This window comes from Nyctereutes procyonoides, unplaced genomic scaffold, assembly GCF_905146905.1.
Source record: "Nyctereutes procyonoides isolate TBG_1078 unplaced genomic scaffold, NYPRO_anot_genome, whole genome shotgun sequence".
In the NCBI taxonomy this organism is placed as follows: domain Eukaryota; kingdom Metazoa; phylum Chordata; class Mammalia; order Carnivora; family Canidae; genus Nyctereutes; species Nyctereutes procyonoides.
Window position 1 is genome coordinate 25,794,121 of NW_026575139.1, and position 22,190 is coordinate 25,816,310.

Genomic DNA, 22,190 nt, shown 5'->3' on the forward strand with positions numbered 1-22,190 from the left:
TGTCTGTACCTAATTTTTAATCAGTGAATGTTTACTGAATGAATGAACAAATGTCCAGTACTCTGCTAAGCACTATAGAAAGAGCCACAAAGGAAATGTTTCAAGACACCTGCATCTCATTCTTGTAAGTAAGTATGAGTATTTCCTTCCAAAGCTAGTACAAAGTTCTAAAAAAGCCCCAACTGGTTCATCCCTATGGTGAGAAAGTCTCAAATCTTGGAGAAATTTCCTTCTTTCTTTTTTTTAGATTTTATTTATTTATTTTAGAGAGAGAAAGTGCGTGCAAGACAGAGCAAGCAAGCATGAGTAGGGAGAAGGGACAGAAAGAGGGGGGAGCAGGGAGCAGGGAACTAGATAATGCCATCTCCATGATGCCGGGCTGTATATAAGTCAGGGACCAAAGGACTGTTGTGCTACTGGATTTGCTCAGTGGATCCAGAGTCTGATGGCTGCTTTGGAGTGTGTCCATGTCACAAGGATACCAGCTGCACCTGTCTCTAACCAAGCCGTTTGACAATCAGGATCATAGGGATGCCGGGCTGGGTTAAACCCATAGGCCATTCAATAGTCTCTTACTTTGTAGAAAAGATTATTCAAGTAGTGGAACATTTTTTTTAAGATTTTATTTATTTATTCATGAGAGACAGAGACAGAGAGAGACAGAGACGCAGAGGGAGAAGCAGGCTCCATGCAGGGAGCCCGATGTGGGACTCGATCCCGGGGCCCCAGGATCATGCCCTGGGCTGAAGGCAGGAGCTAAACCACTGAGCCACCCAGGGGTGCCCTCAAGTAGTGGAACTTAAACCTGGTTATGAATCAAAATCACTTGAGGGAGCTTTGCAATACAGATTCCTGGACCCTACTCCAACCCAGTGAAGTGAAATCCCTGGAGTTAAGAGACGGACATGGAATTGTGATATAGGACCAGGGTTGAAAAATGGCTGGTAACTCATATATGGCTCTGCAGTTCATATATTTATTGTATTCTGATTATATTCCCTCCTTGGATAAAAATTTTATGCACTTATTACTTACAGTGTGAAGTAATATTCCTTTCTATCACTACTAAGCTTATTTCTATGGGAAGTTTGTAAATGACATTGAAATCATAGGATTTGGGGATTTCAGAGATGAGACCATGTTGATCTTACCCATGCTCTTTGTGATAACTGTAGATTTGGCTCAGCTCTTCTCCTAAAGCCTGCCTACCAGTCACATGCCCATTCTTGTGATTGTTTGTTTGTTTGTTTATAAGCAGTTCTGGCTTTATCAAGTGATCCATTCTGGATCAGCTAGACAACCTCTGTCCACTTTGTGCAAGAGCAGAAAAATAATATCTGTTCCTGTGATAATCGTGACCTGGGGTGACTGCTGTTTAGGTCACTCAGGACGGGTAAGTACTTGTTGCAGATTTGGGTTAAAGTCTTCCTATGAGTCTAGACAGCCTGCTAACTTTGAAGAGGTCAGGAAGGGGAATATACTTTTACTAAATTGCTCAATGACTAACATCCATTTGGAATGACAATCTGGATGATTTGCAGAAAGAAACCAAAGAAGGGAGTAGGGTGGGAGTATTTATAGGAAAGTATTCAAGATGCTGTATAGAGAATACCAGGGTTGCATACGTGCCAAATAAAAAGAAAAAGGGTCTGATTTAACCACTTCATTTAAAACAAGATGACTGAGTGGTTGGAGATGGAGAGCCACAATTGGGATGATCATTTTGGAATCTCCAACTGTCCCTTGATGAGTCAAAGTTTCTAAATGGCCTTATGTACATGTAAAAAAGAGAAAGAGAGGAGAAAGAGAGTTTGGGAGAGATTCAGAGAGGGAAAAGTGTTATGAGGTCATAGCTTGTACACCCCTTTAGGCAAGTGAGGCCTGGCCAGAATCTATCTGCACAGGAAAAGTATTAGAGCTTGGTTGGGAATTTCTAATACTACAGAGATAAGATTTCTGGTTGTATTCCTTTTTATTTTATTTTATTTTATTTTATTTTTCTTAAGACTTTATTTATTTACTCATGACAGACGGGGGGGGGGGTGGCGCGGGGGGCAGAGACTCAGGCAGAGGGAGAAGCAGGCTCCATGCATGCAGGGAGACCAACGTGGGACTCGATCCCGGGTCTCCAGGATCATACCCCAAGCCGAAGGCGGCATTAAACTGCTGAGCCACAGGGGCTACCCTGTTGTATTCCTTTTTAAAAATGTTTTAAAGATTTTATTTATTGGGGATCCCTGGGTGGCTCAGTGGTTTAGCGCTTGCCTTTGGCCCAGGGCAAAATCCTGGAGACCTGGGATCGAGTCCCATATCGGGCTCCCGGCATGGAACCTGCTTCTCCCTCTGCCTGTGTCTCTGCCCCTCTCTCTCTCTGTGTCTTTCATTAATGATGATTTTATTTATTCATTCATGAAAGACACAGAGAAAGAAAGGCAGAGACACAGGCAGAGGGAGAAGCAGGTTCCCTTGGGGGATTTCAGGACCTGGGATCACGCCCTGAGCCAAAGGCAGATGTTCAACCACTGAGCCACTCAGGTGCCTCTCTGGTTGTATTCCTTATGGACCTCAACAAGACCCTGTTCTCAGCTAAGGTTATTAGAAAGTAGATCCCTAAGGACTGGTCCCTCCAAGATGAAAATACTGAGCCCTCTGATTCCAGTACTAGAGCTCAAAGATGCTCTGGCTTCCATTTGATCAAAACTCAAACTAATAACTTTTCCTGGTAATCGTTTTCATCTAGAGATTTCCCAGCATCTCGCAAACATCCCCCTGTGCCCTATGTAGCGGGTTAAGCCACAGTCTCTGACATTCATCTTTCACATAGGATCCTCCCATACATTGATAACTGAGCTGAAAATAGTATGTGGGCCTCTGATCAAAGGTCTCACGCTCAATGCCTATTTCTCTTGGCTCTCCAGTTTTAAGCAGTTTGTGGTGCTCCCACAGGGCCCATGTATCAGACCTGCCTGCTTCTCTGCTGTCATTACCTCCCACTGACTGCATTTTTGCTTCCCTGTGTCCTGGCAACTGGGTTGTGCCTCGGTTGTCTGGGATGCGAGAATTTTTGAAGACTCTACAGGGGTTCTTCAGGTCTTGTCATTCTCCCTCCCAGTTTGCACACCTTCCTCCACCCTCCTACACAAGCTATGGGGCCATCAAAGTACTGAGTTCTCAGCTTATTTCTCCTTCCCTATCTTCATTTTTCACCTCCCCTCAGCAACAGGAAGCCCCAGGTCCTGAGCTTGTGAGGGAAGAAGGAATGGGAAGGAAAAGTCTTTTTTTTTTCTCTCTCAGATTGCCCTCTTATTCCCAGGGAGGGGGCTGAGGCCATGAATGTTGGCCTCAATGGGAAGAGTTTTTGCTTCTCTTACACATCCTGAAGGAGTTAGCATTTTAATTAATTAATAATTCAGAGGAGGGATGACTCAGTGCAGACCCTTAAAGGGAAATCCGTCTCAGAGCCTGAGGGCCACCATTGGCCCCGTATTTTAATTTACTATTCAGGGACACCTGGGTGGCTCAGCGGTTGAACATCTGCCTTTGGCTCAGATCATGATCCTGGGGTCCTGGGATCGAGTCCTGCACGGGGCTCCCCATGGGGAGCCTGCTTCTCCCTCTGCCTATGTCTCAGCCTCTCTCTGTGTGTCTATGAATACATAAATAAAACCTTTAAAATAATAATTTAACATCCCAACCAGAATGGTTTCACTGACTCAGAGGAAACTGAGTTCTCCCTATCCCTGGTGTTGGCAATTCTGAACGGCCCAAAGGAGTAAATCCTTTGTCCAGGGGAGTCCAACGGACACAGGCAGTGGGATTCCAAATTCTGGGTGCAGGGATGGGCCCTCATCCACTGGTGGAAGGCTTTATTTAGTCGTGTTCCACCACTGTACTTTTCCCTACTAATTACTGTAACCACTAGTGATCATTATATGATAATTAGCACTTGCCTTTTTTATAATTCCCAGAGCACCACCCCAGAATAAATGATGGTGTTGGGTGGCAAGGCTGCTCCTAGAGGCAACTCCTGACTCATTCGTTCACTAAATATTTCGAGAACTACTATGGGCCCGGCCGGGTGCTAGGCAGCTCTGAGCAGCAAGAATGTGGTTCTTGGTATCACAATGCTGAGATGCTACAGGAGGGATAAGCACTGAGCAAGTTTACATGTGGGATGTGTGTATCCAACGTGGAAGTGTGGTATGGATAAGAGGGGCTCCCAATTCAATGGTGGCTGGGAGAGAGGATATCAGAAGGTTCCCCTGTAGAAGTAACCTCAAAGGTGAGATCTAGAGGTTGAGTAGGAACTAGTAATGGAATCCAATTTAGGGTACACCTACAGTATTTGTATAATTTCCTCAGAACATAATGTTAAACCCAAAGCTGCCTCATATTAACCCTGCAAAGTAATTCCTAGTCTATGCCAAATACAGTGCTTCCAACTCTGCCCCTGCACAGTGGGATGCTACCCTGGAAAAGTGTGAAATTCTACACAAGTGGAGGATGTTATTACTGTATTCCACTAGAGAGTATATGTCAGGAAGATGGCACCAGGGAAATAGGCGTGCAAATCAGGTTCTTCAATTTCCACACCCAACTCAATTCTCTGTGCCTTGAAAGGGTCTGGGTCTGAGACGGGAAATATGTTTGTCTGTCTCCACTTGAACAACAACATCCTTCTTATCAGCTACTGCCCTGAGAAGACACTGATGTCCTCCTACAGGAAACTAACAGGAAAAGAAAGAAAGCCTACCACTGCATACACTTCCTGAGAGCAAAATGAAATGGCTGCTCTTCTGGCTGCCTGTAGGAAAGGGCTGAGTAAATAAATACACCGGCCCCATTGTGTAGTTAGGCTTCCTGGGGGCAAGTCCTCATCTCCCCACCCCTTCTTTCCCTTCTAAAATCGGCCATCCTCGGGGCCATCCTGCCCTTCAGCAGACAGAGGTTTTCTCTGAGTACTGAGCTATTGAAACTTACAAGTCTCTTTTTTCTCAAACACAGAAGAAACACAGAGTTTGAAGGAGAGAAGAGTCACAGGAAGAGGAACTTGATATTGCTACACACCTCTCCATTAACCTCACAGAACTTTCCCAGCAACTTCTGCTTTGAACCTTTCTGTGCACAAATCCAGTAATGTCTGGGGACATGTTAGGAGGAGAAGCATCCAGAGCTAGTGCATCTCTGAAAATCCAAGGGCCTGTTTAACTCACAGCTGCACAGGTGACTTGATTTGGAATCAGTGGTATAAGCTGTCATCATCTGCGAGAATGTTTATTGAGCTCTAATGGTACAGCACCACAGCAGTCACCGCTTGAGAAGGTGGTTCTGCATCAAGAAACAGTTCCAGTCTAAAGGATCCTAAGGCATTTCCTTGTGAGGATTGTTTTCTCTTCCTCATGGAATATGGACAGAAGGAAAGAACATGTACATTTAGCAGGCAGGAGAAGAAGGGGTTGGGGGAGAAAGAGAGATTGGGAATAGATACTCTTAACCTAAAAAGATGAGATCAGATGAACCGTGCCCTTGGACCTTTGTCTTTCTATAATATTTCTAGCTTAAAGATTATTTATACTTTAGGAGCTTCCCCCCACCACCATTTTTCTCATATAATCATGACTGAACCCTGAGAAATGACTCAAAGCCAAAATAATGGGGTTTCCTTGATTATAGTTCCTCATTTTCTCTGGCCACAGGCCAGCCCTCCATATCCTCCTTCCTTATAAGGAAGCCATCTTCGACTCAGTCCTGCTGGCTCACTCCAACCTCTTAGTGATCTTTTTTTCATATTGCAAACTGGACTCTCTTCCTCCCACTTTCTTTTTCTTTTCTTTTCTTTTTAAATTAAAAAAACATTTTTTTTAAGTATCTCTGCACCCAGCATGGGGTTCAAACTCATGACCTTGAGATGAAGAGCTGCACATTCTTCCCACTGATCCAGGCAGGTGCCCCTCTTCTTCCCTCTTTCAATTGCAAAGTTGCTCCTCTTTTAGTCTCTGGGTTATTTATTTATTTATTTATTTATTTATTTATTTATTTATTTATTTATTTATGATAGTCACACACAGAGAGAGAGAGAGAGAGAGAGAGAGGCAGAGACACAGGCAGAGGGAGAAGCAGGCTCCATGCACCGGGAGCCCGACATGGGATTCGATCCCGGGTCTCCAGGATCGCGCCCTGGGCCAAAGGCAGGTGCCAAACCGCTGTGCCACCCAGGGATCCCAGTCTCTGGGTTCTTACTGCTTCAAATCGAGGTGTGGAAACCTCCTTTTGGGTGTCCTTACTCTGTCCACAAAGTCTGCATGGGCTCCCCCTTTCCCTTATCCTCAGTTAAGGACTGACTTAGCAGACTGCACAGTGACTAGGTTTTTTTTTTTTTTTTTTTTTTTTTTAAAGGGACAAAGACAATTCAGTCCCTGCTCATTTTGGGCATACTCCCTCCTCTCTGGAACTTCCATAGAGCCAGGCTCAGATTTCTGCATATCGGAGGTGCTCCCATAATTAGCCCAATCTTGTTGGTTTTGAGTATATTGCAGACAGGACTGGCATTATGGTCTGGCAAATATAGGGTACACATAAGAAAATGAGACAAAATATTTGAAAATAAGACCATCCTGGAAAAGTTACCATAGTCATAGCGTATCTAGTAGCTTGGAGAGGAAACCAGGTATCACACACTCATATAATGCTAATAATAACTGATGGCTACTGAGTACATACTATGTGTTCAGCACTTCCTGAATTATGTAGATTATCTCATTTATTCCTCATAAAGGTTTTGTTGTAATAGCTAGAAAGGAGAGAAAATCATTATATACTCAATAATGACATTAATGGTAATAATAGTTATATAAGCCAGTTATATATGCCCATCTCTGAATTGAACACATTATCTCATTTAATTTTTTTAAAGATTTTATTAATTTATTTGACAGACAGAGAGAGAGCAAAAGCATACCTGCAAGCAGGGGGAGCAGCAGGCAAAGGGAGAAGCAGTCTCCCTGCCAAGGTGGAGCTGGATCCCAGGACCCTGGGATCAGGAACTGAACCAAAGGCAGACACTTAACCAACTGAGCCACCCAGATGCCCCCATTCTCTCATTTAATCTTTATTTTTAAATCTTTTTTTATAAGATTTTATTTATTAATTCATGAGAGAGAGATAGGCAGAAACATAGGCAGAGGGAGGAAGCAGGCTCCCTGCAGAGAGCTGGATGGGGGGGGGGGGGACTGGATCTGGGACCCCAGGATCACACCCTGAGCTGAAGGGAGCCGCTCAACTGCTGAGCCATCCAGGCGTCCCTCATTTAATCTTTAAATGAAAACTACAAGGAGGTATTATTATTATTATTATTTCCTAAGGTAGGCTAATTCTTTTTTTAGAGGTGGGGGAGAGGCAGAGGGAGAGGGAGAGAGAGAGAGAGAGAAAATTCTAAATAGGCTCCATGCTCAGTGGGAGCCAGACAACAGGATTCCATCTCACAACCCTAAGATCATTACCTGAGCTGAAATCCAGAGTTAGATGCTTAACCAACTGAGACACCCAGGCACCCCTATGGTAGGCTAATTCTAAAGTGGCTTCAATGATCCCCCACTTGATATTTATATTCTTGCATAATACTCGCTTCTTCAGTGTGGATGGGACTTAAAGTCTTGCTTCTAACATTCTATAGAATGTGGCAAAAGTGATACAGGATATCAGTTTTGTGATTAGATTACAAGAGACTCTGACTTCTGTCTTGATAGCAGTCTCTCTCTTGCTGGCCCTCTCTCTTGCCCTCTTGCTTATCCTAATGACATAAGCTGCCATGTTTTGAGATGCTTTATGGAGGGGTTGCCTGGGTAGCTTCATCCGTTAAGCATCTGCCTTTGGTTCAGGTGGTGGTCTCAGGATCCAGGATTGGTCCCGCATTGCATCAGGGAGCCCTGCCTTCTTTTTCCTACTCCCTCTGCCATTCCCCCTGTTCGTACTCGTTCTTTCTCTCTCTCAAATAAATAAAATCTTTTTTTTTGTTTGTTTGTTATTTATTTATGATAGGCACACAGTGAGAGAGAGAGAGTCAGAGACACAGGCAGAGGGAGAAGCAGGCTCCATGCACAGGGAGCCTGACGTGGGATTCGATCCCGGGTCTCCAGGATCGCGCCGTGGGCCAAAGGCAGGCGCCAAACCGCTGTGCCACCCAGGGATCCCTCAAATAAATAAAATCTTAAAAAAAAATAAGAGAGATGCTTTATGGAGAGACCCTCATGGCAAGGCACTGACAGAGGCCTCATATCAATAGCTCTTGAGGATCTAAGGCCTTAGCCCAAAGTGAGCTACTGAGTTCTGCCAACAATGACGTAAGTGAGGTAAGAGCAGATCCATCCCACCTGAGCCTTAAGATCACTGCAGCCTTGTGAGAGACTCAGAGCCTGAGGACTCAGCAAAACTGCATCAGGATTTCTGACCTACAGAAATGGAGATAATATAAGTTGTTTTAAGTTACTGAGTTTTGGGGTAATTTGTTATACAGCAAAATATAACTAACACATCCCATTTTGTAGATGAAGAAACCGAAGCATGGGGACATGAATCAACTTTCCCAAAGTCACACAGCTAGTTAAACGGGAAAGTCAGAATTTGAACACATAGTTCAAATCTACTTTCTTTCTTTTTTTAGATTTATTTATTTATTCATTCATGAGAGACACAAGAGAGGCAGAGACATAAGCAGAGGGAGAAGCAGGATCCCCGCAGGGAACCCAACCTGTGACTCAATCCTGGGACTCCGGGATCAAGGCCAGGGCCGAAGGCAGACAGGCGCTAAACCGCTGAGCCACCCAGGGATCCCTCAAATCTACTTTCTCTTTTTTTTTAAAATATACATATATTTTTTAATTTATTATAGTCAGAGAGAGAGAGAGAGAGAGAGGCAGAGACACAGGCAGAGGGAGAAGCAGGCTCCATGCACCGGGAGCCCGACGTGGGATTCGATCCCGGGTCTCCAGGATCGCGCCCTGGGCCAAAGGCAGGCGCCAAACTGCTGCGCCACCCAGGGATCCCTCAAATCTACTTTCTCATGTGATTCCAAGTGACTGGAAAAGTGGAGGTCTAGAAGGCATTCAACTCTCTGAAATCTTTGGAGTGTAGCCATGTTTCCAGGAAACTCTTTGTGTGTAAAACAGTGATGGACAAAAGTTTAAATGGTGCTCAAAAGCCCACTCCCTGCTGCGGAAGAATGGCTGGTCCACCCATAGATCTAATGATAGTAACCAGGGGCTCCCTTCAACAGTATAATGGCAGAGCTACAAGCTGTAGCCCATCCTTTTTACAAGTACTCAAGCTGTCTTTTTTTTTTTTTTTTTAATTTTTATTTACTTATGATAGTCACAGAGAGAGAGAGAGAGAGAGAGAGAGAGGCAGAGACACAGGCAGAGGGAGAAGCAGGCTCCATGCACCGGGAGCCCGATGTGGGACTCGATTCCGGGTCCCCAGGATCGCGCCCTAGGCCAAATGCAGGCGCCAAACCGCTGCGCCACCCAGGGATCCCTCAAGCTGTCTTATCTATAAAATGTAAGGTAAAAGGGTACACACATATTTCTTGAGGATGAAAATTCATCTCTTACATAATGAGGAGGTCTGGTGTGCTATTTAAAAATCATATGGGAGTGCCTAGGTGGCTCAGTCAGTTAAGCATCTGACTCTTGGTTTTGGCTCAGGTCATGATCTCAGGGTTGTGAGATGGAGTCCCCTATTGGGCTCTGCACTCAGAGTGGAGTTGGCTTGCAATTCTTTCCCTCTCCCTCCCCTCTGCCCATTCCCCATCTGTCTCTCTCAAATAAGTAAGTAAGTAAATAAGTAAGTAAATAAATAAATAAATAAATAAATAAATAAATTTCTTTTAAAAAAATCATCTGAGTTCTACCATTGGAAAGGAAATTGTTCTACCTGAGAGAACACCATTTTTCACTCTTTTTTTTTTTTTTTTTTTTTTTTTGCCTCTCCCCATTCATGGAAGATAGCCTTGAACTTTGAAACTAAAACCACAGTGCTTTGTTCTAGCATGGAAAGTAGCTTGGCACTTCTCTGTGTTGAAATCTCCCCAGTTTGAGATGGCAAAAACATCTTCCAGATAGTTTTCCTTTCTTCATCCATAGTTCATGCCAGTGGTCACCTTTATAATATCAAATGAAGCTATGCTTATTGGATGGCTGGCTGGCCTTTATCAGCTTTGCTCTGATGCTAGAGCAGCAGGCTTTGAGCTCAGGGAGGATTTCCAAGTGGCACTAGAGCAAAGATCCCATAGGGTAAAGTTCTGGCCTGGTTCTCCTTTCAACCAGTAACAGAGGCTGCACTTTGTTGGTGTAATTGTGCAACCTGGTATAAAGTCCACAGGCAGGGAGATGGGGTAGGACTTTAAGCTGGCTCAGCAGTCTGTGTCCTCTTAGCTCTGTCGGCTTTCCTTACTTTCTTCTCTGCTGGCCTTCCTCCCAACCCCTACCCCAAACCCTCCTCTCTAATCCCTTCATCCCCATCAGTCTCCATCTTCAGGGATCCCTAATTCAGGGAACTACCTCTTATCAAATATCTTGGCTTGCTTCCAACTGGCAGCAGCAGGCAGCTCTGGCTGTTGTCTACTATCTGAATGATTTTCTTCTCTATCAGTTGTTTGTTTCTCTAATCCATTTGGAATTGTGTGTAGAATCCAAAGGGGCGGGGGATCCAAAATCAAACCCAAAAAAGGAGTTTTCCCCTAGTGAGATTCCCCACCACCCATGGGCTAAAATAGAAATGAAAGGAAACCTGGATTCTACTCTCTTGAAAAATGTTGTGATGAAAAGAGAGCAGAAAGTGGCATCAGTATGCACTGGAGCCCAGGGCAAACCATGCTGTTCCTTAGACATCAGGACATCACTCCAAGTCCTTCATTGTCTACTTAATCAGGATTTATAAAGTCTATTTTTGCCTTTAATACCTGTTATCCTGGTCTTGCTCAAGTGACTCTGAACAGATACCATCTGTGCCACCTCCATAGTCAGCCTCACAACACAAAGCTGCAGACTCCCTGACTCCAGTGTTCTTGCTTTCTAAGATGGGGTCTTAAGAGTGGTGAAGACGTAGCACAGGAAAGAAAAGAGAGGCTGAGTGGATTAATTATGTTGTAAGGTCACCTTGTGCATACAAAATCAAAATGTGGGATATAAGCAGTAACCTTCCTAGTACTGCATGGACTTTAATAACACAACAAATAGCCTTCTGTTGGCTCAAAGAATGTTCCTTAAAAACTTCCTTCTTTTCTTTTCTTTAAAATATTTTATTTATTTATTCATGAGGGACACAGAGAGGCAGAGACATAGGCAAAGGCAGAAGAAGGCTCCCTGCAGGGACCCCCATGCAGGACTCGATCCTAGGACCCCAGGACCATGACCTGAGCCAAAGGTAGATGCTCAACCACTGAGCCACCAGATGTCCCAAAACCTTCCTTCTTTAAGAATTTTTTTCTCTTCTTACAGGGTTGAACATGTCTATTTTACATTTCTTACCTGATTTTCACAAGGAATGGTAGTGGTAGAAGTCTATATATATATGTATATATATATATGCAAAAAACTTTATGAATACTTTTTTTTTCAGTGTATGGAATAGAATGAATAGTTGACCTTTGTGGCAATATTCCCAGTTTTGTGATAGTAATTTTGTTGAGTTCCTGAACTTGATGGCAAGTCCTCTTAGTGAGACTGGCATAATACTATGTTCTCTATGGCACCAAGTCACTATGGCTGTACAAGAGCCATTATTACCCAAAGTACCATAATAATGCCCATGCCCTCCTATGACGTTACTGTTTCCTATCTGCTAGGACATTAATTGCCTTCTAACTTGCTCTAAAATTGGTAGGTAGGGCATACAGCCAAGACTAGAGAGAAGAAAGCTGGTAATATATTAAAAGGCTGTGTAAAGGACATACTGATACCTCCTTCTTGTTGGGGAATCTTCACATCTGCATGTTACTTCATTTGTTATGGATGTTAGCTCAGGCTTTTCTTATGTCTTGGCTCCATCTTATCATGGTCAATGTCTGATCTTTCCTTCAACTGAATGATTCAGACATCTCTGAAGTTATTTTGTCTTTTCCACTTTCCTTTTATAGGCTTTTTATGAGTCACTGAATTGAAGGGGAGGTTATTTCTAAATTGGAAGGTGAGGATGAGGGAAGGGGGAGGAAAGTTCTGGAAAATAATTAGGAAAAGACACTTTATTGTTATAGTTATTGGAGGAATAATTTCCGCCTAGTTTGGTGATACGTAGTTTCTTCAAACTTGACTAAAAATATAACCTAGAAAATAGACACTTTTTTCCTGCATACCAAACAGTGCAGTTTTAGACTATTTGTGGCTTGCTCTGCAAAGGACAGAAGAGAGAACAGAAGAGATATGGGACAAAGAGTTAGCAGAAGAACGAAGGGGCAAACACAACATTTCTAAAGTCCAGATTTAGATTCTCAGTTCCATAAGGAGGTTCCCAACCATAAGGTAATGCTTGTTTTTTTTTTTTAATTAATTAATTTATTTATGATATTCACACACACACAGAGAGAGAGAGAGAGAGAGAGAGAGAGAGAGAGAGACAGAGACAGAGACACAGGCAGAGGGAGAAGCAGGCTCCATGCACCGGGAGCCCGATATGGGATTCGATCCTGGGTCTCTAGGATCGCGCCCTGAGCCAAAGGCAGGCGCCAAACCGCTGCGCCACCCAGGGATCCCATAAGGTAATGCTTGTGAAGGAGTACCTCTTTGACTTTTCCCAGTCCGTCCCTGGGTATGTTTCATGGTCCACGGGTTTGTATATTATAGGTAGAGTTGTGAGGAAGGTACATTTAAATCTGACTTAGAGGGGCAGCCCGGGTGGTTCAGTGGTTTGGCGCCACCTTTGGTCCAGGGTGTGATCCTGAAGACCTGGTATGGAGTCCCACATCAGTCTCCCTGCATGGAGCCTGCCTCTCTCTCTGCCTGTGTCTCTGCCCGCCCCCCCCCCCCCCCGAATAAATAAATAATAAAAATAAAAAATAAAAAAATAAAAGCAAAATACAGGGACATTAAAAAAAATAAATCTGAGTTAGAAATTTAAAGACAAATCAGGCCAGCGTTTTGTTGTTTAAGAACAGGAAAAGTGGGTGGAAATGAAAAAGAAAACCAAAATCTAACGATGGATGTATTTCTAGGAGCACAAGAGTTTTTATAGCTACACCAGATTTCTCAAAAATGCATACTGTGACTTGTACCCAAATAAATAAAAAATGCAATCATTTATTCTTGTGCATTGTGCCAATGTAAGAAAAGGGCTGCAATTCATTCAATGGTCCTAATTTAGACTGCTAGGAAGAGGAGAGGTTGGGGGAAAAAAAAAAGACAAGCTTTTCAAGTATCTGACACACATCTAGTAGGGCTATTTAAGAACTGCTGAACATAAAAATCAAGTTGGGAGAAGGTGGGGGTAACCAAATTCTCATTTCCAGAGCATCACAAGGATAAATGCGGCTGGTTTAGTTCAAACTTGCTGATGGCTGCTTGGTCACTTGGCAGGAGCCAGCCAGGGGTGAGTCTGGAAGCTAGAGAACGCTCAACATGCCACTTCAGTTTATTAACGACGTTACAATTGCCACAGAAGTGTCTGATTTCTGCTCAATAAATGTTCGTGCTTTGCCCTTTAGAATAGAGACTTCTGGAAAGACCTTCAAGGAAACTGGGTGCAAATTGGGACTTCGAGAAGAAGAAATTTTTATCTGTACAAGTGCTTTTCTCCAAGGAGTTGGAAAACACTCCTTAAATACAATCTCTGATGCTGGTATTTTCTAAGTACTACCCTATAAACTAGCAGCCATCAATTTCTCCCTACAGGGAGGGAACTGGAGAAAGGGATGGGTACATAGAGGGAACTCTACAACAAAGAGTTAACCCTTCCCGGGTAACCTCGGGCCGTGAGCGTCTGCCCCTTCCTTGCTTTCTACTGCGCAACCAAACTGTACCCGAGCTTGAACCAACCAAAGCCATCGCATCCCTTGCCAGTTGACTTAACAGACACTTTTGGCAGCCTATCATAACTTCGAACTGCCCAGCCATCAGCCAATAACAACTAAACCTTGGTACTGGGCGCTCCGGGTCCGGACGGGGGCTAAATACCGGGTTCAGGAAAAGGGGCGGTGAGGAAGCTATGACGGACAGCTGCAAGGAGCCAATCAGAGCAGAAAGCCGCCGCCCCTCTATCCAATGGGGAGTCAGAAAGTATGAAACGGGGCGGGCCTGTTGTCATGGGGGAGGTGGTGGCGCTTGGTGGCTACTGGCGGCCGAGGTAGAGGCAGTGGCGCTGGAGTTGGTTGGGGGGCAGCGGCAGGTGAGTGCCGGTAACGCGGGCCTGAGGTCTGGGTGGCGGCCGTCTCGGGCCGGAAACTCCAGCTCGGCGCTCCCGAGGCGGAGGCCGAGAGGAAGGGGGCCTGCACTGTGGGCCGGGTCGGGCCGGGGCCGGGGCCAGGGCGGCGGCGGCGGCGGCGGCGGCGAGTTCGCGCTGACTGGGCTGGTGGGAGAATGGCCCGGTTCCCGGCGGCGGAGTTCGCGTTGGCGAGATAGGCTGGGGCGGGACCCTAGCGGTTCTGGCCGGCAGGTCCCTCGGGACGTCCCGCTGCTTGGGTCTGGGGCACTGACCGGCGCCCGCTGTGGAAGCGGTAAGACCCCTTGGGAGACGGGAGCGGACGGGGTCCCGGGGGGGGGGAGGGGAGGGGGGCGACCCGGGGGTGACCCGCCACGACCTGGTCCGAAGACCGGGTGAGCCCGGGAATGCACACTCAGGGCAGCTTGGGTGCCAGGGAGCAGAGAAACCCGGGAAACCCAAGAGCGGCCCGAGCGGAGAGAGCTGGGGGGCCGGGAAACTGGGAGTGGCCCGGGTCCGAGGGAGAAGGGAGTCTGACCGAGGGCGGCCGGGGTTCGGGATGACCCTGAGGGACCTGAGTCCGAGCGGGGGCGTCGAGGAGAGGCGAGAGGCCGGGGGTGGGGGTGGGGGTGGGGCTGGGGGCCCTCCTGAGAGAGGCGGCTGTCCGAGCGTGGAGGGCTCCGGGTTTCAGCAGGGTGGGACCTGTGGAGACCTTGAACAGCTGGAGTGGAGCCGGAGCGCCCTGCCCCCACCGCTGGGCTGGGCTGGGCGACCCGAGACTGGAACCCGGAGCTCCTGGGTCTGAGGACCCGCGCGCCACCGGGGAGCCTCGAGGAGTAGGTCGGATTGGAGACTAGGGTGAGGGGTCTGCCGGGGAGTGGAAGTTCTCTCAGTTGGAGAGGAGTCAAGCAAAATGACACAGGGGTGGGCGGGGAGAAGTAATTTCCTCGTAGGAAGCGCGTAGTAGATACAGGGCGTAGTAGGAGGGAGTGAGAAAGTTGTTCAGGGTGAGAGTGGTGGTCCTGTGGAGACCGGCCGGAGCAGCGGCTACGAGAAACTAACAGTGTGGCCGTCAGTGTGTTCTCAGGACTGCAGAAATAGAAGGCACCTCGCCTTCATAAAACTAAGATGTGAGAGAAAAAGCTCCCAAAAGTTGGGTTAAGTAACTTCTTGCATTCCAGTGCTTTAGGGGGAAAAAAATTTTTTTTTTGTTTTTTTTTGTTTTAGGATGACACCAATGATATTAGAAAATGAGGACATTGACAGGATGGAGAGTTTGAAAGAGAAAGGGGGGATAAGTAGCTCAAACTAAGGGAATAGGCAGGACAGGGGACTTGATCAAAAAGATGGACGTCATGAAAGGATGGACATACCCTGGCCAAATTAGAAACTCGAATTCTGGTTCCGCCACTTAGCTTGGACAATTTAACCTCTCTGTACAAGTTTCCTCCTCCGTGTAATAGGTATAATAATAGTCTCTATTTCGTAGGGCTGTTTTTTTTTCCACGTGTGTTAATATTTGTAGAACTTTTAGGATAGCGATTGGCACAGAGTGAGCACTGTGCTTACTGACTGCATTGTTAAATAGAGAGCATAAAGACCTGGGTTCTTTTATGCCGTGGTTCTCAAACTTCAGCTTGCACCAGAATCACCTGGAGGGCTTGGTAAACTACAGACTGCTGGCCGCATCCAGAGTTTCTGATTCAGTAAGTCTGGGGTGGATCCTGAGTATTTGTATTTATCTCAGGTGATGCTTATGTTGGTCAGAGGCTCACACTTTAAAAACCACTTGCTTCAATGAAAACAATAATAACGTAGCAATCTTAAAATATCTGTCTACCCTGCTAGAGACAAGTAGAGGCACATTGCAAAAATGATCCGAATATAAGGGATACCCATACTCACTGTGAAGCCTATGTTTTTCAGATTGTGGATCGTGATTTTTTTCGTAATTTATAAAATCAATTTACTGGGTTACTGCCACATTGAAAATAGGATGAAATAGAATGGAATTGCACTTGGTAAGGAAAAGCATTGTTTGAGAAATGTTTCTCATAAGTGTGTGTACTAGATCACTATGTAAAATGTATTTCTTACAGTCAAAAGAATTTGAAAAACTGTTTTAAGACAGGCAGTGCAACAGAAATAATCCTTCAGTAAGGGTTTCTAGGACTGGCTTTATTATTTATATCTGTATTTTTCTTCTGGTAATTTGGTGGTGATACGTTCTATTAAATTTCTTGAGCTTCTGATTTGGTTTCTCATGTTTGCCTTATCACATATTGTGTTGTGCCTCTTTTTAGATATTGAGAATCTTTGGTATGAGGACTTAAGGAAATTTGAGGCAGAGGGGATGAAATTGAGTGGTGTTTCTCAGATGTGGTACACTTTTGTTTCACTTGTGCCCTCTTGTTTACCCTTTCTGTAAGGCACAGTCTGTAAAAAAAAAAAACAAAACCCTAAGTATACTAGACATGTTGTCTGTAAACAACTAATGCTGAAATGGACTGGTTTGAGAACAGTTCATCTATAGAAAATAAGCAGAAGCCGAATAAGACACATTTCAAAGGAGAAAAGCAGAGGAGTGTTTTTTTTTTTTTTTTAAAGAGTAAAAGTTATTTAAAGCTTCTCCTGGCCTTACACTAATAGAAAACATATCAAAGCATTTTTAAGGGAATCAGATATACTTGTGTATTTTAGATTTCTAGGTTTTTGAAGAGAAGACAGTGATGATAATCCACAGTAAAGTGCACCTGGGATAGAGGGTTAACTACAAAGTAAATAGTTTATTAAGCAGGAGCTTTTGTTTTGGTGATTTTCTCCCTTGAGAATGAGCTGGATGTGGCATACATTATAAATTAAGGGTCTTAAATGTAATCTACAGTACCTTTTTAAAGCTATGTTAAGAATATATATGTATTTTCTGTGTTGTTCTTGGTTTGATTTTTCCTCTAAAAATCTAGATGGTTTGTATTTAGGAAGAGTTGATTTAGATTAGTTTTTGTAGATATAAGAGCAGAGAAAGCAATACTGAAAACTGAGAGATTCTTGCAGTACTCTTTAAAATCTTTAATCCAGGGGATTTATGTAACCCTTTCATTAATGTTTTATGCAATTATGAACAGAGCCTTGGTGTAGCTTTGCATTAGGATTTTTACATAATTTCTTATCTCAGAAATAATTTTTCTCAGACTTTTATATTTCACTAAATTATTTTTGCTCAGAAGACTACAAAATATAGAATCATCATATATCTGAATTGAAAACATAAGCAATCTTTTCACAAAATAAATTTACTGATCTTTGTGACAAAGGTTCCAAGGATGAAAGCTTTTAAATTCCTTGCATTGTGTTAAATGGAGTATCCCTACCACCAAAATGGTTGTTCTGTAAGTCTCTGTGCAGTTGGTAGGCACATTTGTAGAGGTCATTCAATTCTTTACTAACTGATGGAGGAATGTAAAATCTTAATAATTGAGTGTGGGAATAATATGAATGTTCATTCCTTGTAATTATGAACGTTGACCGGTTTGAGTACTTGCTTAATAAATGGACTTTATTCAAGTGACTTTATTATTCACCGATAATTTAATCACATTCAACTATGAATAGCTCTGATTGCTCAACTTATTTTACAGTGAGATTCGTTAATCTGTAGTTGAATAAGTGGTGGTTTTTGTCTCAAAGAAACTGTATGTTCCTGACTGGACAATTTAGTGAGACTTAATTTCATATATCAAAGAAAACTCAAGTAAATGATTTTAAAAAGTAGAAGTTCAATTAACACTAGTTAATTAAATTTATTTTCTATTACAGTAGCGTTTTATCCTCTTTTATAAATAGCTTCTGATCTGCTCTCTCTGCTTCTAGCCTTTACCCATAGAGTAAATCCTAGTGGAAATGTTGGTCTCTGAAAATCTAATTTTGTAAAGGTACAGAAACCTATGTCTGGTTTTCAGTTTGTTGAGAGAACAACTTTTATCTGAAAAGGCCTCTTGGTAAACTTAACACCTTAATAAAAAGTTCTTTATTTAATATAGTACTTCAGAACCTGCATTTTATTTTGGGCTTGCCAAAACATCTATTTATTGTATTTGATAGCTTTTGATTTCCACAGAATGGTTCTTGAATCCTCCTAATTTCTAAACTCTGATACATGTTTCCTTGATAGGGCTAAGGAGGAAGGAAACAGCTGTACTCTTTAAATATTAAGAAATAATTTCTCTATCTTATTTTTTCTTACATTAAAATAAATACGTTTTTTTTGCCAAGAAAATTTGTTTCAGTAATATAACCTATTGGAAATTTTATTATTAAAGTTAGAAATACTCTATAAAGCCTTACGATGTTTGTTCAGATGTGAGACACAGGTTCTGATAAGTAGGATGTCCCTATGATACTGCAATATATTTTTGAAAATATAAAATATACACTTGGAAATCTTGGGGCAAAAGGAGGATTGAAAACTAAGGGAGAATGAGGAGAATACTGACATGTGTTTGAGGAGGAGTTTGGAGGAGCTGTAGGAAGTAAGTCTAGAGTAGTGAGCCACTCTTGGCAGTTTTCCTAGAGTGACATATGTAAAGGAGGATGATCCTATTTGCAGCATTCTCCCATGGACATATTTTTTGTACTGTGCAGTTTCCACTGCTTGCCATAACTCTTCCTTTGTTATCTTCCACTTGGAAAAGCAGGTCAGAATGCAAGTGAGTGAATAGACTAAGAATTGCTAGTCCTAGAGGATGGGAGCCTGGGCAGGACCATGTGGAATTAGAAGGCTGGGCACTTGTCTCTGCTTCTGCAGTTCTTGGGAATAGGTTTCTAGCAATCGTAACTAGGCCAAACCATACCACTTGTCTTTCCCAGTGGAGTCTGGGATTAAGCAGTGAGAAGAGACCCCTCAGTCCTCTTAAATGGGTTAACTAAGGAGCGGGTGTATTAATAATTAGTGTTCGGTGATTTCCCCTTCTCTTACCACCAGATCTGTTTCTCCTCACTTGCTTGCTGATTCTTTACTTTCTTCTTATGTTCTACTAATCAGGGAAAAGTTTTGAGTTCTCTGATTAGGTAGCAAAAATCTTAATTGTGGTAATTGTGTTTATATTAAGGTGAATATAGTTAATAAGGAAAATGATTATCAGATTATCAGTTCTTTAGAGAGGAAAAGGGATAAAAGTTGTAGAACACTGCTTGGCTCCTGAATAAAAGCAAAGTCAGGGAAGCCAGCAACACAGAAATATAATATTAAGTTGATTTATGAAACTTAAACTTCAATTTTGAATTCTTTACTCTTTTGTCTTATTTTTTTTTCTTTTGTCTTATTTTTAATCCCATCTGTTGAAAAACTTGAATCTTTCTTTTTAACTTAGCTATATTTTTTGCCTTAAGTCACAGTAAATTCGTAATTATTTACACCTAGATTAGCAGAATTATAACTAGTCCCTAAATTCTTTTGGGTTATGAAGTATAGCTGTGGAACCTGTTAGATAAATATTTCATTAGACTTCTATTATTTTTTCTTTTTAAAGATTTTATTTATTCATTCATGAGAGACACACACAGAGAGAGAGAGAGAGGCAGAGAAACAGGCAGAGGGAGAAGCAGGCTCCCTGCAGGGAGCCCGACGTGGGACCCCCGGGTCTCCAGGATCACGCCCTGGGTTGAAGGCAGGCACTAAACTGAGCCACCCAGGGATCCCGATTTCTTTATTTTTTAAACTAACATTTAAGTATTGAATCTCCTTGGCATTGAGTATCCTTATCAGCAGTTTTCAATCTGTTACCTGCGACACTTTGGGGTGGATGTTTTGTACAATTAATTTATTTGCTTATCAAATATTATCTGTAGACAAAATTAGTTAGGTTCTAAAAATACGATTATACTTAAAATATATATATTTAGAACTTACTACTTTAATACATATAAACATGTATATAATATATATAAATGTTGAGATGAATGAAATTTTTTATTTTGAAGGCTAGACTGAATTCATAATAGCTTTGTTTTGACCATTTGCTTTGTTGGTGGATGTTGAATATTCAGCTATTATCGTATGGGGATTAGTTACTGTTTTGACTTTTTTTAAAAATTTAATTTTTTTTCTATTTTGACTTTTAAAAATGTTCATCCTTAAAAGATCTCAGTCTACTTTTTCTACCTTTTCCTTACCCAAATGTGCCATTTCAGAAACTGGTATACTTCTTTTCCCCCCCACATGGCGTATGCATTCTTTTTTTTCTTTTTTTGGGACAGCTTTATTCAATTATAATTGACATACAGTGAAATTGAAGATGTTTAAAGTATACAGTTTGATGGGTTTTTACTTATTTATCCACCGCAATCAAGATAAGGAACATACTTAACCATTCTAAAAGTTTCCTTGTGTTTCTTTGTAATCTGTCTCTCCCTTTCTACCCAGAGAGGTAACCACAAATCTGCTGTCATTATAGATTATTTTGCATTTTCTAGAACTTTGTCTAAAGAGAATTGTATGGTATATACTTTTTTTTTGATAGGAAGGTCTGGCTTCATTCACTCTACTTGCTTTATTTAAGATTTATCCATGTTATTTTGTGCATCAGGAATTTATTTTTATTTCTGAATAGTATTCCAATATAATTAATTATATCAGAATTTAAAAAAATCTATTCTCTCTCTCTTTTTTTTAAAGATTTTATTTATTTATTCATGAGAGACACACAGAGAGAGGCAGAGTCACAGGCAGAGAGAGAAGCAGGCTCCCTGCAGGGAGCCTGATATGAGACTGGATCCTCCAACCCAGGATTATGCCCTGAGACGAAGGCAGATGCTCAACTGCTGAGCCACCCAGGCATCCCTAAAAGTCTATTCTCTTGTTGATAGACATTGGATTGTTTCCAGTTTTTGGCTATTCAAACAAAGCTGCTATGAACCTTTTTTTTTTTTTTGTTTAAGATTTTATTTATTTATTCATGAGAGACAGAGAGAGATACAGGCAGAGGGAGAAGCAGGCTTCATGCAGGGAGCCCAATGCAGACTTGATCCCCCACCCCAGGATCACGCCCTGAGCCAAAGGCAGACACCAACTGCTCGCTGAGCCACCCACCCAGGAATCCCTGCTATGAACAATTTTGTTTAAATTAAGATTTTATTTATTCATGAGAGACAGAGAGAGAGAGGCAGAGATACAGGCAGAGAGAGAAGCGGGTTCCATGCAGGGAGCCGGATGTGGGACTGGATCCCGGGACTCCAGGATCACGCCCTAGGTCGAAGGCAGGCATTCAACTGCTGAGCCACCCAAGTGTCCCTGCTATGAACATTCCTGTACAAGTTTTTGTATGGACATGTGTTTCCATTTTTTAATCGATTATTTATTTATTTGAGAGAGAAGATGCACAAGTGGGCCAGGGACAGAGAGAGAGAGAGAGGCAGGACAACAGCAACCCCCCTGCCCTGAATGGGGAGTCTGTGATGGGGGTTGATCCCAGAACCCTGAGATTGTGACTTGAACTGAAGACAGACACCTGGTTAAGCCACCCAGGTGCCCTGCATTTTTTTATTTTAATTTTTTTATTTTTATTTATTTATTTTTTTTAAAAAATTTATGATAGTCACAGAGAGAGAGAGAGAGAGAGAGAGAGGCAGAGACACAGGCAGAGGGAGAAGCAGGCTCCATGCACCGGGAGCCCGACGTGGGATTCGATCCCGGGTCTCCAGGATCCCGCCCTGAGCCAAAGGCAGGCGCTAAACCGCTGCGCCACCCAAGGATCCCTATTTTAATTTTTTAAAAGATTTATATATTAAGA

The 22,190-nt window shown here is 42.9% G+C and overlaps 1 protein-coding gene across 9 annotated transcripts in view; it reads left to right on the plus strand.

Moving 5' to 3' along the window:
- The first annotated feature begins 14,284 nt into the window (after window positions 1-14,284).
- NUMB (NUMB endocytic adaptor protein) overlaps window positions 14,285-22,190 on the plus strand; it is a 168,160-nt gene continuing 160,254 nt past the window's right edge. For 4 of the 9 annotated variants that reach the window (XM_055303911.1, XM_055303914.1, XM_055303915.1 and 1 more), the window contains exon 1: window positions 14,551-14,698. The gene's annotated coding sequence lies outside the window, so the exon portion shown is untranslated. Of the gene's footprint in view, window positions 14,371-14,550; window positions 14,699-22,190 lie in introns of those variants that run through there. The other 5 variants (XM_055303916.1, XM_055303918.1, XM_055303917.1 and 2 more) reach the window with 3 other exon arrangements.